This window comes from Musca autumnalis, unplaced genomic scaffold (genome assembly GCF_047663935.1).
Source record: "Musca autumnalis isolate F117 unplaced genomic scaffold, ASM4766393v1 scaffold_2, whole genome shotgun sequence".
NCBI lineage: Eukaryota > Metazoa > Arthropoda > Insecta > Diptera > Muscidae > Musca > Musca autumnalis.
Genome location: NW_027411755.1, coordinates 118,413,594 through 118,425,847, shown reverse-complemented (window position 1 = coordinate 118,425,847; position 12,254 = coordinate 118,413,594).

Below are 12,254 nucleotides of genomic sequence, written 5' to 3'. Positions count from 1 at the left end.
AAATTCGTGACAAGAGCTAAGTGGTCCGAAGAATTTACGCAAAAAACAGCTGCTAAAACATAAGTATTCTGGAACAACTACCAAACAAAAAAAGGAAAAAAGCATTAAGTTCGGCCGGGCCGAACTTTTTATACCCTCTATCCATAGTAGAATAAGAAAAGGTAGCAGCAATACACAGCTGACTGAACTGGGTTGTAACGTTAGTGCCAAATTTCATATGACATTTTATACATTTATTTCTATTTCGATGTACATTAGGGACATATATTTTTTGAGAAAAAAATATATCATTCGGAAAAAACCATTTCCCAGAAAGACTTCTTCATATCAATGATATGTAACCTCCTCCAAATTCGAACGATAAGCCGCGCAGTAAATCCCAGCTTGTAGAGGCGATACAACGTCTGTTAATATGTGAGGTATTTTATTAAAATTTAAAAAAAATAAAGCCCTAATAAACATGTGCTTCTTTGATTTCTAAAACAAAACATTGAAACAGCTTCTCCTTTTTCTATGAATTTTCAGCGACCCCAAACTTTTCTGCAAGAATTCTACTTTCTGCGAGAATTTATGCATTTAGTGGAATGATGTGGAAACATACAAATTGAAAATGTAACGAATTTTCATTCATGCCTTCCAAAATATTCAACCAAATGTGAAAAATTATTAGTCTTTTAAATTCCAATAATTTATAGACATTTCCTTGTTTTGTTTACAAATACAACTGGCAGTAACGTTACAAACAAAAACAAATTCCTTTGTGGTTGTTGTTCGAGTTGTATTTGTTGTAGTATTAACTTTACCTACCATGCCCTCCACCATAAAATATTCTGAACTAAAATGGAATAATTGGTTTTCATTCCTGTCCCCAACTTTAAGTGGGTACGTTAAAATGTCAGATAGTGTACATAAAAAGCTTCATTCGGAAGGCCCACAAGTTTTGTTATATATGTTTATTGACACTTAAGAACCCTAAATGTCAAATTATAGCTATATCGGTCTTAAAATGTAGCTAAAAACGTCAAAATACCGTAAATCGGGGGTACCGTTTTATGGGGGCTATACCAAAACGTGGACCTATGTCCACAACTTTTGTTATGTAAGTTTATTGATACTTAAGAACTCCAAATGTCAAATTGTAGCTAAATCGGTCTAAAAATATAGCTAAAACCGTCTAAATACCGTAAATCGGGGGGTACCGTTATATGGGGGCTATACCAAAACGTGGACCTATGTCCACAAGTTTTGTTATATATATTTAGTGACACTTAAGAACCCTTAATGTAAAATTATAGCTAAATCGGTCTAAAAATGTAGCTAAAAACGTCAAAATACCGTAAATCGGGAAGTATCGTTATATGGGGACTATGCCAAACCGTGGACCTATCTTGACAATTTTTAGTGGAGAAATTTCGTGGCCATTGGGAACCTCAAATGTAAAATTTCAGCTGGTTTGGGCAACAAATGCGGCTAAGATCCTTAAAATACCTTAAATCGGGAGGTACCGTTATATGGGGGCTATACCAAAACTTGGACCGATATAGCCCATCTTCGAACTTGATCTTCCGACGGCTAAAAAAATGGTATTCCCCAATTTTCAGCGGAATCGGTCAACAAATGCGACCTGTATGTTGCGAACGGACGGACATGCATAAATCGACTCAGAAAGTGATTCTATGTATATCCCTAGAAGGAACTATGGGTCTATCTCGCTTCCTTTTGTATGTTACATACAAATGCACTAACACATAATACCCCTTACCACATAGTGGTGTAGGGTATAATTAAAGGAATACAACAAAATAACAATTAACATCAAACAAAACGTCTGGAAACTATTTTATGAGCAAGTTGATACCGTGAACGATGTCTCAAAAATTAACAAAATTTCTATCTAAAGCCCATGCACAAATCGAGCTAATGCATAGTTGATGAATTGGGAACAAGGATGAACATCATCGAAGAAACCTTAAGGCCTCTGAGGAAACCGCACTTCTCGTCGAGCAGTACAGCTCACACAGTCTCATCAGCAGAGTGAGAATTGGAGAATTGGACAAAAGTGCGTCCAAACTGGTCGGATTTTTCAACGCCTGCTGGAAATTTGCGTATATTCCCATTGCCTAGCAAGAGACAAGGGTTGTCTTTATTCCCAAACCAGACAAGGCGCAATACCAACATCTGATCGTCCTATACGTTTAAACTCACTCTTACTCAATACAGTGGAACGGACGATCGACACCATGATGAAAGTGACATTCTCAAATACATATATGCTTAAATTCCAACAACGTGCATATGTTAAAGGCAGATCGAATAGAAAATGCATACGAACACACTCATCAACATCGAAGAAGCTTTCAACAACGTGAGCACTGAAACGCTGATCCAGTTTCAGGCAGACCGGGCCCTGGGGAACTTGATAAACCATATGTTAAGGAATAGATACATAAGCTGCGCCCTACATGACCTACCATAAATTACTACCAAAAATAGTTAAAATGTTAACCCAAAAAACGGAATTATGTCTATTCACCAGGTAAACAAAAGTGGAAGCTTTCGAGGAACTAGTTTTCCTAAATAAGAAAAAAAAATATTTCAAGAACAGTTAAAAACTGGAGTTATTCCGGATAGGAAACCTAAATGGAAAAACCCATATTGAGGAAAGGGCCAATAAAGCCCACATATTTTTGTCAACCTGTAGTAGGACTATAGGTTCAAAATGGGGTTGTAATACGAGGATAATACACTGGTTATACTGAAGCGTTATTAGATAGATTTTAACATACGCAGCTGTAGTGTGGTGGACAGCTATGGACAAAAATGCAATGTGAACACAAAGAATGTGTTGTTTTAAGTCCAAAGAATGTGTTGTTTAAGCATTGCCTGGGCAATGAGGACTACTCCAGATAGGGCTTTAGATACAACTTTGTTTGTCCGCCCCATAACAATTCTGGTAAGGTATGAAGTAGTCATCGCAGCTATAAACTTAATTCGTTGAGCGAGTGGATCGAAATAGACCACCAAACATACCACCGAAACATATTACGGGCCACAATGGGTGAGTTAATAGATCATATTGTATCAGACCATTTACCCGAAACAAGTGAAGTCGCTTTACGTGAAGTTTTAATACCAGAGAGAGACATGTTGATCGTTTGAACCCAACCAAAGTTTTGGTCCATTTAACCCGCTAAATAATATCTGGTCATGATGCGAGATTCTCCTTCGTCATAAACCAAAAACTTATTTAAAATTTCGCGCCGATCAGACTATTATTGCGACCTACAGAGCCGCTACAAAATCGGATAAAAACTTTGTTTTTGATCCATTTCACTTCCTAAATATTTTACGATCATCACCAAAAATTAACCGTTTCTATTCTGGTCAGAACCCGACTTCCGTACAAAAGTTCGTGACGATTGGTCCATAATTGCGGCCTGGAGTTTGATTATAATTTTTTTAAGGACGGACGGACATACATCTGAAATTCGCTTTATCTCGTCGACATATGCATTTTGGTATACCACATATAGGGTCTACGACGGAAATTTCGCGGTTTTATATGAATTTTCGGAAAAACAAACATATAATACCAATTCCACATAGTGGTGTAGGGTATAACAAGACATTGAAACAAAAACTGTCTTGGAGTGTAAAAGACCCATTATGGTTCGATAAATATTATAGGGGTACCATGGCATACATGGGTAACGATATAGATAACCCTTTGACAAAAGCCACACCAGGGAGCATACTACGGTAAGCCTAGGCACTGCTAAGCCTTTAAAAGCGGCGCGTCACGAGTTAAATGCCTGGGCAAAGAATGTCCATATCATCTGGAAGATAAAGGAAAAAACATGAAAATCCTATGTGAAAATCATATGAGGATGAAACAAAGGATCTACTATTAATAAATACAAATTACATAAGTAGACTGACAGGTATCCTTACAAGACATCTAGGGCTACAAGCTTTTGGGCCATTAACTCAGGAAGTACACGGAGGACAAAAGACCTCTCAAACATATGTATGTTTGGGTCCTGCAAACAAATATATGTTTGGGTGCAAACAAATATTTGTTTGGATGTAATATAAATACAAATCGAAATGCCACAAAAGAAATACATGCACATTTATAAATGGTGGTGTTTTTATACCCTCCACCATAGGATGGGGGTATATTAAGTTTGTCACTACGTTTGTAACTACTCGAAATAATCATTGTAGACCCCACAAAGTATATATATTCTTGATCAGCGTGCAATTCTACATCGATATAGCCATGTCCGTCCGTCTGTCCGTCTGTCCGTCTGTCTGTCTGTCCGTCTGTCCGTCTGTGGAAATCACTCTAGCGTCCGAACGGATTGACGTAGGTTAATGAAATTTTGGGAAAATATGTTATATTTACGTAGGACTTTTGGTATTGAAAGCGGGCTATGTAGGTCCACGCTTTCGTATAGCCCCCATACAAAATGACGCGTGACGCGTCGTCGTTTTAAGGAATTTTTAAGATATTTGGCCCATTTTACCACCGAATTGGTTGTAATTTGGTACTTTGTGTCTCCAGAGGCCAAAAAATATTTCTACCAAAGTTGGGTTATATAGGTCCACGTTTTGGTATAGCCCCCATATAAGGCCCCATATAAAGTACGCGTCATTTTAACATATTTTGAATGTATTAGACCCATTTGACCACAGAATTGGTTGTAATTTGGTATTTTGTGTCTTCAGAGGCCAGAAAACATTCTTACCAAAGTTGGGTTATATAGGTCCACGTTTTGGTATAGTCCCCACATAAGACCCCTTATAAAGTACGCGTCATTTTAATATATTTTGAATGTATTAGACCCATTTGACCAAAGAATCGGTTGCAACTTTGTATTTTGTGTTTCCAGAGGCTAAGAAACATTTCTACCATAAAATGTTTATATAGGTCCACGTGTTGATATAGCCCCCATAATACAAATCTCCCGATTTTCGATATTTTGAACGTTTTAGCCTCATTATCACACCGATATGGCTGAAATTTGGTATTTAGTCTTCTTTAGGCGTATAAAACTTTACCCCAGAAATTTGTAGGTATAGGTCCACGCCATCATATAGCCCCCATAGAACGGTACCTTCCGAATTTCGGTATTTTGAAGGTAGTGGCCACATTAATCCACCGAAACGGCTGAAATTTGTGGTGGAGGGTATAAAAAGTTTGGCCCGACCGAACTTAACGCTTTTCTTACTTGTTTCTTTTATTGAAATGCATAGAAATACAAAACACAAAAGCAACAACAGACGCGTAGATGTGTACATACGCAAAATTTCACATCGCACAAGAAATACATAACACACGTTAATGAAAAAAAAACGGAATAAAATAATTAAAAAAAAATAATAATGTAGTTTCATACTTTTAAAAAGAAGAAAACAAAAATATGGAAGCATCGTTCTACACTTCTCATTAGTTGTGAAATAAAACGCATTCTCTTGTTAAAGTTAAAATCATCAGCGGGAAATCGGTATCTGGAATCAAATGATTATATAACAGCGTCAGGCAAGAGAGCGCACACGTGCTCTCAGTAAATGGTTCTCTCTCCACACACACAATTCAACTAACTGAAAAAGCATACACCCACACAATGACACCCCCAAAAGTGTGCAATAGAAATATATGGCTGTTATATAATCCCTGTAGGAAGCATGGGGTCATGTGTCGACATGTCACCACTTTGTCTACTATGTATTATGGTGGCATAGTCAATACTTTGTCAACATGTTGTCTACAATTGATTCTTTTATCTTAGTAAGAAGAAGCATTGTTTATATTGGCAGCTGATAGGCCAACTAAGCATCCTCTTATTTTTACTTAATCTTCTTAATTGTTTGGTGTAAAATAATTTTGGCGGTTCGTGATAAAAGTGTTTTTCTGAAAAATCAATAAAATATCGTGAATTTAACGAGCGATTAAGATTGAGGTATATAATTTTAATAACAACTAGTATGAGCAAAATAAATTATAAAAGACAAGTGAAAAAATAGACAATTCTATATCAAAATACAAATTCTGAGGCGGTTGACAAGATTTATGGTGAAAATTGACATTTAGTGGAACCTTTAGTGAAAATTGTGGAGCGTGACGAATATATTTTCTCGTCCCAGTGGAAATGCTGAACGCAACTTATATCTGATATTTGGACACGACATAATAATGAGTTACAATGTTAAAGGATTATTTGGCAAAAATCGATTGCGAGATTTTTCCAATGTACATATGTATATACATCTACAACCGGTAAGCAATTTTAAGGACAATTTGTTTATTTATGTTTATGTATACATGTTTATTCTTTTCAACTCCTAGATGTTATATCAACATTCAGCGAATCGCCTGATAAAACGTTTAGTGCAGCAGAAGAAGAAATATTTTAAGCAGACAAGTCGCACCAAGTCTTATTTATGGCCAAGAAAATAAAAAGGCGATGATATTTCTGACAATGAAATCATTTTGTTATTATTTACAGCTCCGTGCAACTAATTAGGGACAGCCCCTTGTCAAATATATTTGAACCAATACCTGAAATTGTTTAAAACATTTTTGTCCAAACTTTTTTATAATTAGGTTAATCTAAACCTGGGCCCTATTCCACGAAACAACTTATCAACTTTTCATTTTGCACTTATCAATATTTTTAACAATGCTCAAAGTTAAGTGTTCCACAGAACCATTGTTTTTTGATAAGTGATAAGTTGTTAATTATAAAGTGAGTTTGCTTACTTTTCAAAATAATGTAGCTCTTTTTTTGATTTCTGTTCCACAAACGTTATTTCTGCTAAGTGAAAAGTTGTAACGGCAAAGCGTATTTTGCTAAGATTTTGCAAAAAAATTTGCTCTTTCGTTCCACAGAAAACTCTGCATTTTGATTTTGCAGATCAAATTTTGATAAGTTTGCCTTAAATTTGCGAGGTAAACGTTCTCTTTGCCAATGTACATTGTTAAAGCGAGATTTTGTTCGGAAATACTGAAAACACGGTTATGACAAAAAATTGTAAAGATTTTTCCGAACTTCTACCCTCAGAATCAACCAGGGTTTCGGAGTCGGAGTCGGAGTCTACGAGTCGGAGTCGAGCAATTTTGCTGGAGTCGGAGTCGGAGTCTGAGTCGAAAAAAATAACTCGACTCCGACTCCGGGCAAATTTTTTTCCACGTTATAGAAATATAACATTAAATTTGGAACAAGAACATTTTTTTAAAACTCATTATTTATTTTAAAAGAAAGGCATAAGAAAATATATATGCAAATTATATATTATACTAAAGTAAAGGACAATTCACAGGATATTTACTATCCTCTGAAGTGTAGTCTATTCATCCCATTTTGTTGATCCAATTGATTCGTTACATTTTTGCAAACAAAAGTAAAGTTCTACGACAATCGATGAAGTCTTACTGGTCTTCTCACAAAGGTCTATTGGTATTCTCATCTTGTTTTTTATGTGAAGTCATCCTTGTCTTCTATTAAAGACATTGTGATCTCTATGGGAAATTTTACTGAATACCCTGTGACACAAAATAGAAGTTAAGATCTGGGGGAGGAAAATTCCTTTTGGGAATGAAAGCCCCAATTGAGAACCCCAAAGGATCACATAGCTGAAATTTCTGAGACATGACATAATGATTTTTTTGATCGACCCCCATCATATCTAGCTTTATATTTCTATTTGGAGATATTGTTTAATCATTTCAGTTAAATAGAATGAGGACCTTTCTGTCGAATATGCTATCGTTCTAGCTCAGTTCCTTTCATGTCTTTTTTGATCTTGAACTCAAAAAGTAAAATAAAATTAAATTTTCTACAAAAATGTTCCACAGAACATTATATGAAGGTTTCCCATATCCAAGAAATCGATATTGTTACGTTTTCATTGTTCTTTATCAGTTTTACCCGTTACTTTCTCAAAAAAAAACATATGTTTATGCATTTCGGTAAATTTCGCATATTCTATTAACTCCTTATGAAATTCGGATGGTTACGCTTCTGAATTAGGGTATCATAAATTCGTTGTTGGTCAACGACATTTTCATCCCGCCATAACTCAGTGTGACAAAAGGTGAATCTTTTTTCTGGGATTCATTATATACTCAATGAGGGCTTTGGATGTAGACATTCAAATAACCAGATCTGTCCTCCAGGAACAGATATAGTTCTGTGTATCCGAGTTTTCTACACAATCAATAGCATACGAAATTCAACGAAATACATAATCATAGAGTTTTCATGAGAAAAGATCGGGTAAAAGTGATAAAGGACAATGAAAACATGACAATGTCGATTTCTTGTCCTAGTGGACCGACCCTACACGCAACGTTTGTGTAGAATATTTTCATGCACGAAATCTCATCGTTTGCTAACTTTTCAAATCCAAAAAACATTCATCTGCCTACGTGCTAAGTGGTGTACACAATATATCTCAAATAGTTCAATAAAATGTGTGGAGTGGATACCACACCGAAGTCCAAACTGTGAGCGCTGAATTTTAGTTTAAGGGGTGATCCCTATTTATAAATTTCAGAAAAAAAGTAGAAAGTAGAAAAAAGCATAGAATATATTTATTTTATTTTCTATGCAGCATATAAACTGTGTATTTCTCGAAATCGGCCTTACGATTTGTATTGCCCCATCATTTTCACATATTTTGAAAGCTTAAAGATTTTCTCACGCGGAAGAATTTCTTCCAGGAAGAATTCCTTCGTGCAAACCGACAAAAACTTTATAACTTTGCTATTTTTTAATGTAAGATTCGGCAGAAACAGTTTTGATATGTCCGAATGTATTCGAACGAATGCCCTTTCTAATGAATATGTAAGGAAAAACTAACACATTAGCCTATATAGGTCAAAATATAGGAAAAAGTTAAAAATTTTTGCACATTTTATTCATTTTTAGTGGTATAGGAATTCACTCTCGGAGTCGACCCGGAGTCTGAGTCGGAGTCGGAGTCGTGAAAAAAACTCGCCTGGAGTCGGAGTCGAGCCAAAAATACCTCGACTCCGAAACCCTGGAATCAACCATCCTACTTCGAACTCTCACTATCCGAAATTCCACCCTACGAACAACCCCATTCCGAACTTCCACCCTGCGAACAACCTCACAAATCGATGTTTCTCGATTTTACATTAAGACTAAACTCTATTTGAGAGACTATTTTTATTTATTACTATACCCTCCACCATAATATTTCATTTGTAACTCATCGAAATAATCATTTGCGACCCTATAAGGTATATACATATATTTTTGATCAGCGTAAAATTCTAAGTTGATTTAACCACATCCGTCCGTCTGTTGTAATCACGATATCTTCCGAACGAGTTGAGATAGAGGGATGAAATGCTGTTCACACGTGTCTTAAATCAAGTTGGAAGTTGAGCTTTGTTATAGCCCCCATATAGTGCCGTCGATTTCAGCTATTTTAAGGCTTTTAGCTACATTTTCAGAACGAATTAGTTTTAACATGCTTCCAAAACTTACCGACATAGGCCCATCTTTTATTATAGCCCCCATATACCGCCCTATTTTAGATAATTTGTGGTTATTAGCTACATTTCCAGGCCGAATTAGGTATAATTCAGCCAATCATCAAGAAACGTCCCCACAAAAAATTATGGATATAGGTCTACGTTTTTTTATAGCCTCCATATAGCAGTACCGTCCGATTTCAGCTATTTTAAGGTTTTTAGATACATTTATAGAACGAATTAGTTATAATTTGGCAAGTAACTTCTCTACTTTGTGGAGAAAGAAAACTAATTACTCTATGCCGAACATAACGCTTTTTACTTGTTTGATTTCGCTTAATTTTATTGTATTTTATTTTATTTGTATTTCCCTTCATTTTATTTTAGATTATTTTTTCACTTAATTTTATTTTACTTTATTTTATTTATTTTTTAACTTTAATTTTATTTTATTACACTTCATTTTATATTGTTTTATTTTTTTATTTTATTTCATTTTAGTTTTTATTTTATTTTACTTCATTTGATTTATTTTGATCTTATTTTAATTTATTTCGTTTAATTATTATTTAATCTTTATTAAAATTATTTTATTTTATTTATTTATTTTAATATTTATTTAATATTTTATTTAATATTTATTTCATATTAATTTATTATATTTTATTTTACTTTATTTCATTTTATTTTACTTTATTTCACTTAATTTTATTTCACTTTATTTTATTTTGTTTTATTTTAATTTATTTTATTCTATTTTATTTTTTATTTTATTTTACTTCATTTTATTTTATTTGATCTTATTTTACTTTATTTTAATTTAATTTCATTTATTTCGTTTAATTTTATTTTATATTATTTTATTTTATTTTATGTTATTTTACTTTATTTTATTTTATTTTATTTTATTTTATATTATTTTATTTTATTTTATTTTATTTTATTTTATTTTATTTTATGTTATTTTACTTTATTTTATTTTATTTTATTTACTTTTAATAATATCAGTTTCATTTCATTTTTTCGCTCGTCTCAATTTTACATGTCTTATTTATTATTGCCAAGTAAAAAATAATGCAAAGATGATAAAACGTTCTGTGGAACAAATATCATTCACACTTTGCAAGAGAACTGAGAGACTTACCAATATGGCGGAAAAATTGAGCAAGAGAGCACAACAACTGTGCTAAAAGAACAGTGATAGACAAATTTGCTAAGTGCAAGGGAAATTGAAAAGTAATTTTGTGGAACAAAAAAAGGTTATCACTTTTCAAAATAACTACTTTTTGATAAATGCAAAATGAAAAGCGATAAGTTGTTTCGTGGAATAGGGCCCAGCTCTTACTTGTTACATCATATGTGAATTATCCTGCTGAAAGATCCATGTTACAGGCAAATTTTCGTTAACATATGGTAACATTGTATCGTTAAGGATTCTTGCATACTGGAATTGATCCATAGTACCCTCAATCTTGTGTAATGGTCCGACACCACATGATGACATAGCACCCCAAAGCATAATGGGTCCACCGCCGTGTTTAAGAGTAGCACGGGTATATTTTGAATTGTACTTAGTGCACTTAGGGCGACGTACATATTTTTTCCCATCTGGGGAGACTCTATTGATCTTCGTCTCATCGGAAAATAATACCCGTTTCCATTCTTCAGATGTCCAATGGCGGTACTTTTTTGCAAATTCCAAACGCAGCTTTCGGTTTCGTTCTGACAGTAATGACTTCTTCCGAGAAATTCGTCCAAAGAGTCCAGCTTCTCTTAAACGACGTTTTACAGTGTCTACTGATGGCTGCGTTGCATGTTCACCAAAAACTGCCACCCGAATCTCGTTTGCAGATTTATGGGGATGTTTCTTTGATTCGAGGACTATTTGCATATCTTCTCGGGCTGTCGTTATTCTGCTTCTTTGTTTACGCGGCAATTTTTCTATCGTAGAATTCGTCTTAAAATAACGAATGGCGTTGTGCACCATGGTTTTGGACACTTTTAGAGCAGATGCTATCTGTCTGCATGTCCCTCCATCACGATGCATTTGCACTATAATCTTCCTCGTACTGACGTCACAAGATTTATTTCTTCCCATTATTAACAATGATATTTTTATTCGGCAAACTGTGTAATAACTAAGCGTTAATAACTCTATTGATATTTAAAAATATAACCAACCTGGGGCCTAATTACGTGATTCGATTCGATCGAGTATTTGCTCGTGAAAAAGATTTCGACACGATAAAAAAGCGGCATGACGAGATTCGATCGAAATCGTTGATCGAATGTTTCGAGAGTAACCGGTAATCGAACTATGAAAACCTATGTGTACTATAGGGAATATGATGAAGGTAGATGTAAAAAAGGTGTTTTTTGAAAGCAAGAACCAAAAAAAAAACTAAATTATGAATGAAAAATGTAAATATTTGTGGAATTTGTTGAACAATACATTCAATAATAATTTCGGAATGAAGTTGTGCTATGGAAATAAGAAAATTATTAATTCTTGCAAAATCTTATTGACATTGTTGTAACGGATTGCTGATACATCTACCTTAATAATCCTCTCTCAAAATAAATGAGAGAGAGTTTGGTGGATGTTGTGCATTAGCCTCTCTGAGAGAATATTTCCTTTGGTAAACAACGGGGGATGAAATGTTTAAAATGTACTTCCCTTATACAATAAAGTCTATTAATATTAATTTTTTTTTCTTTTTTCCAGAAATGATTATTTTTTAACGAC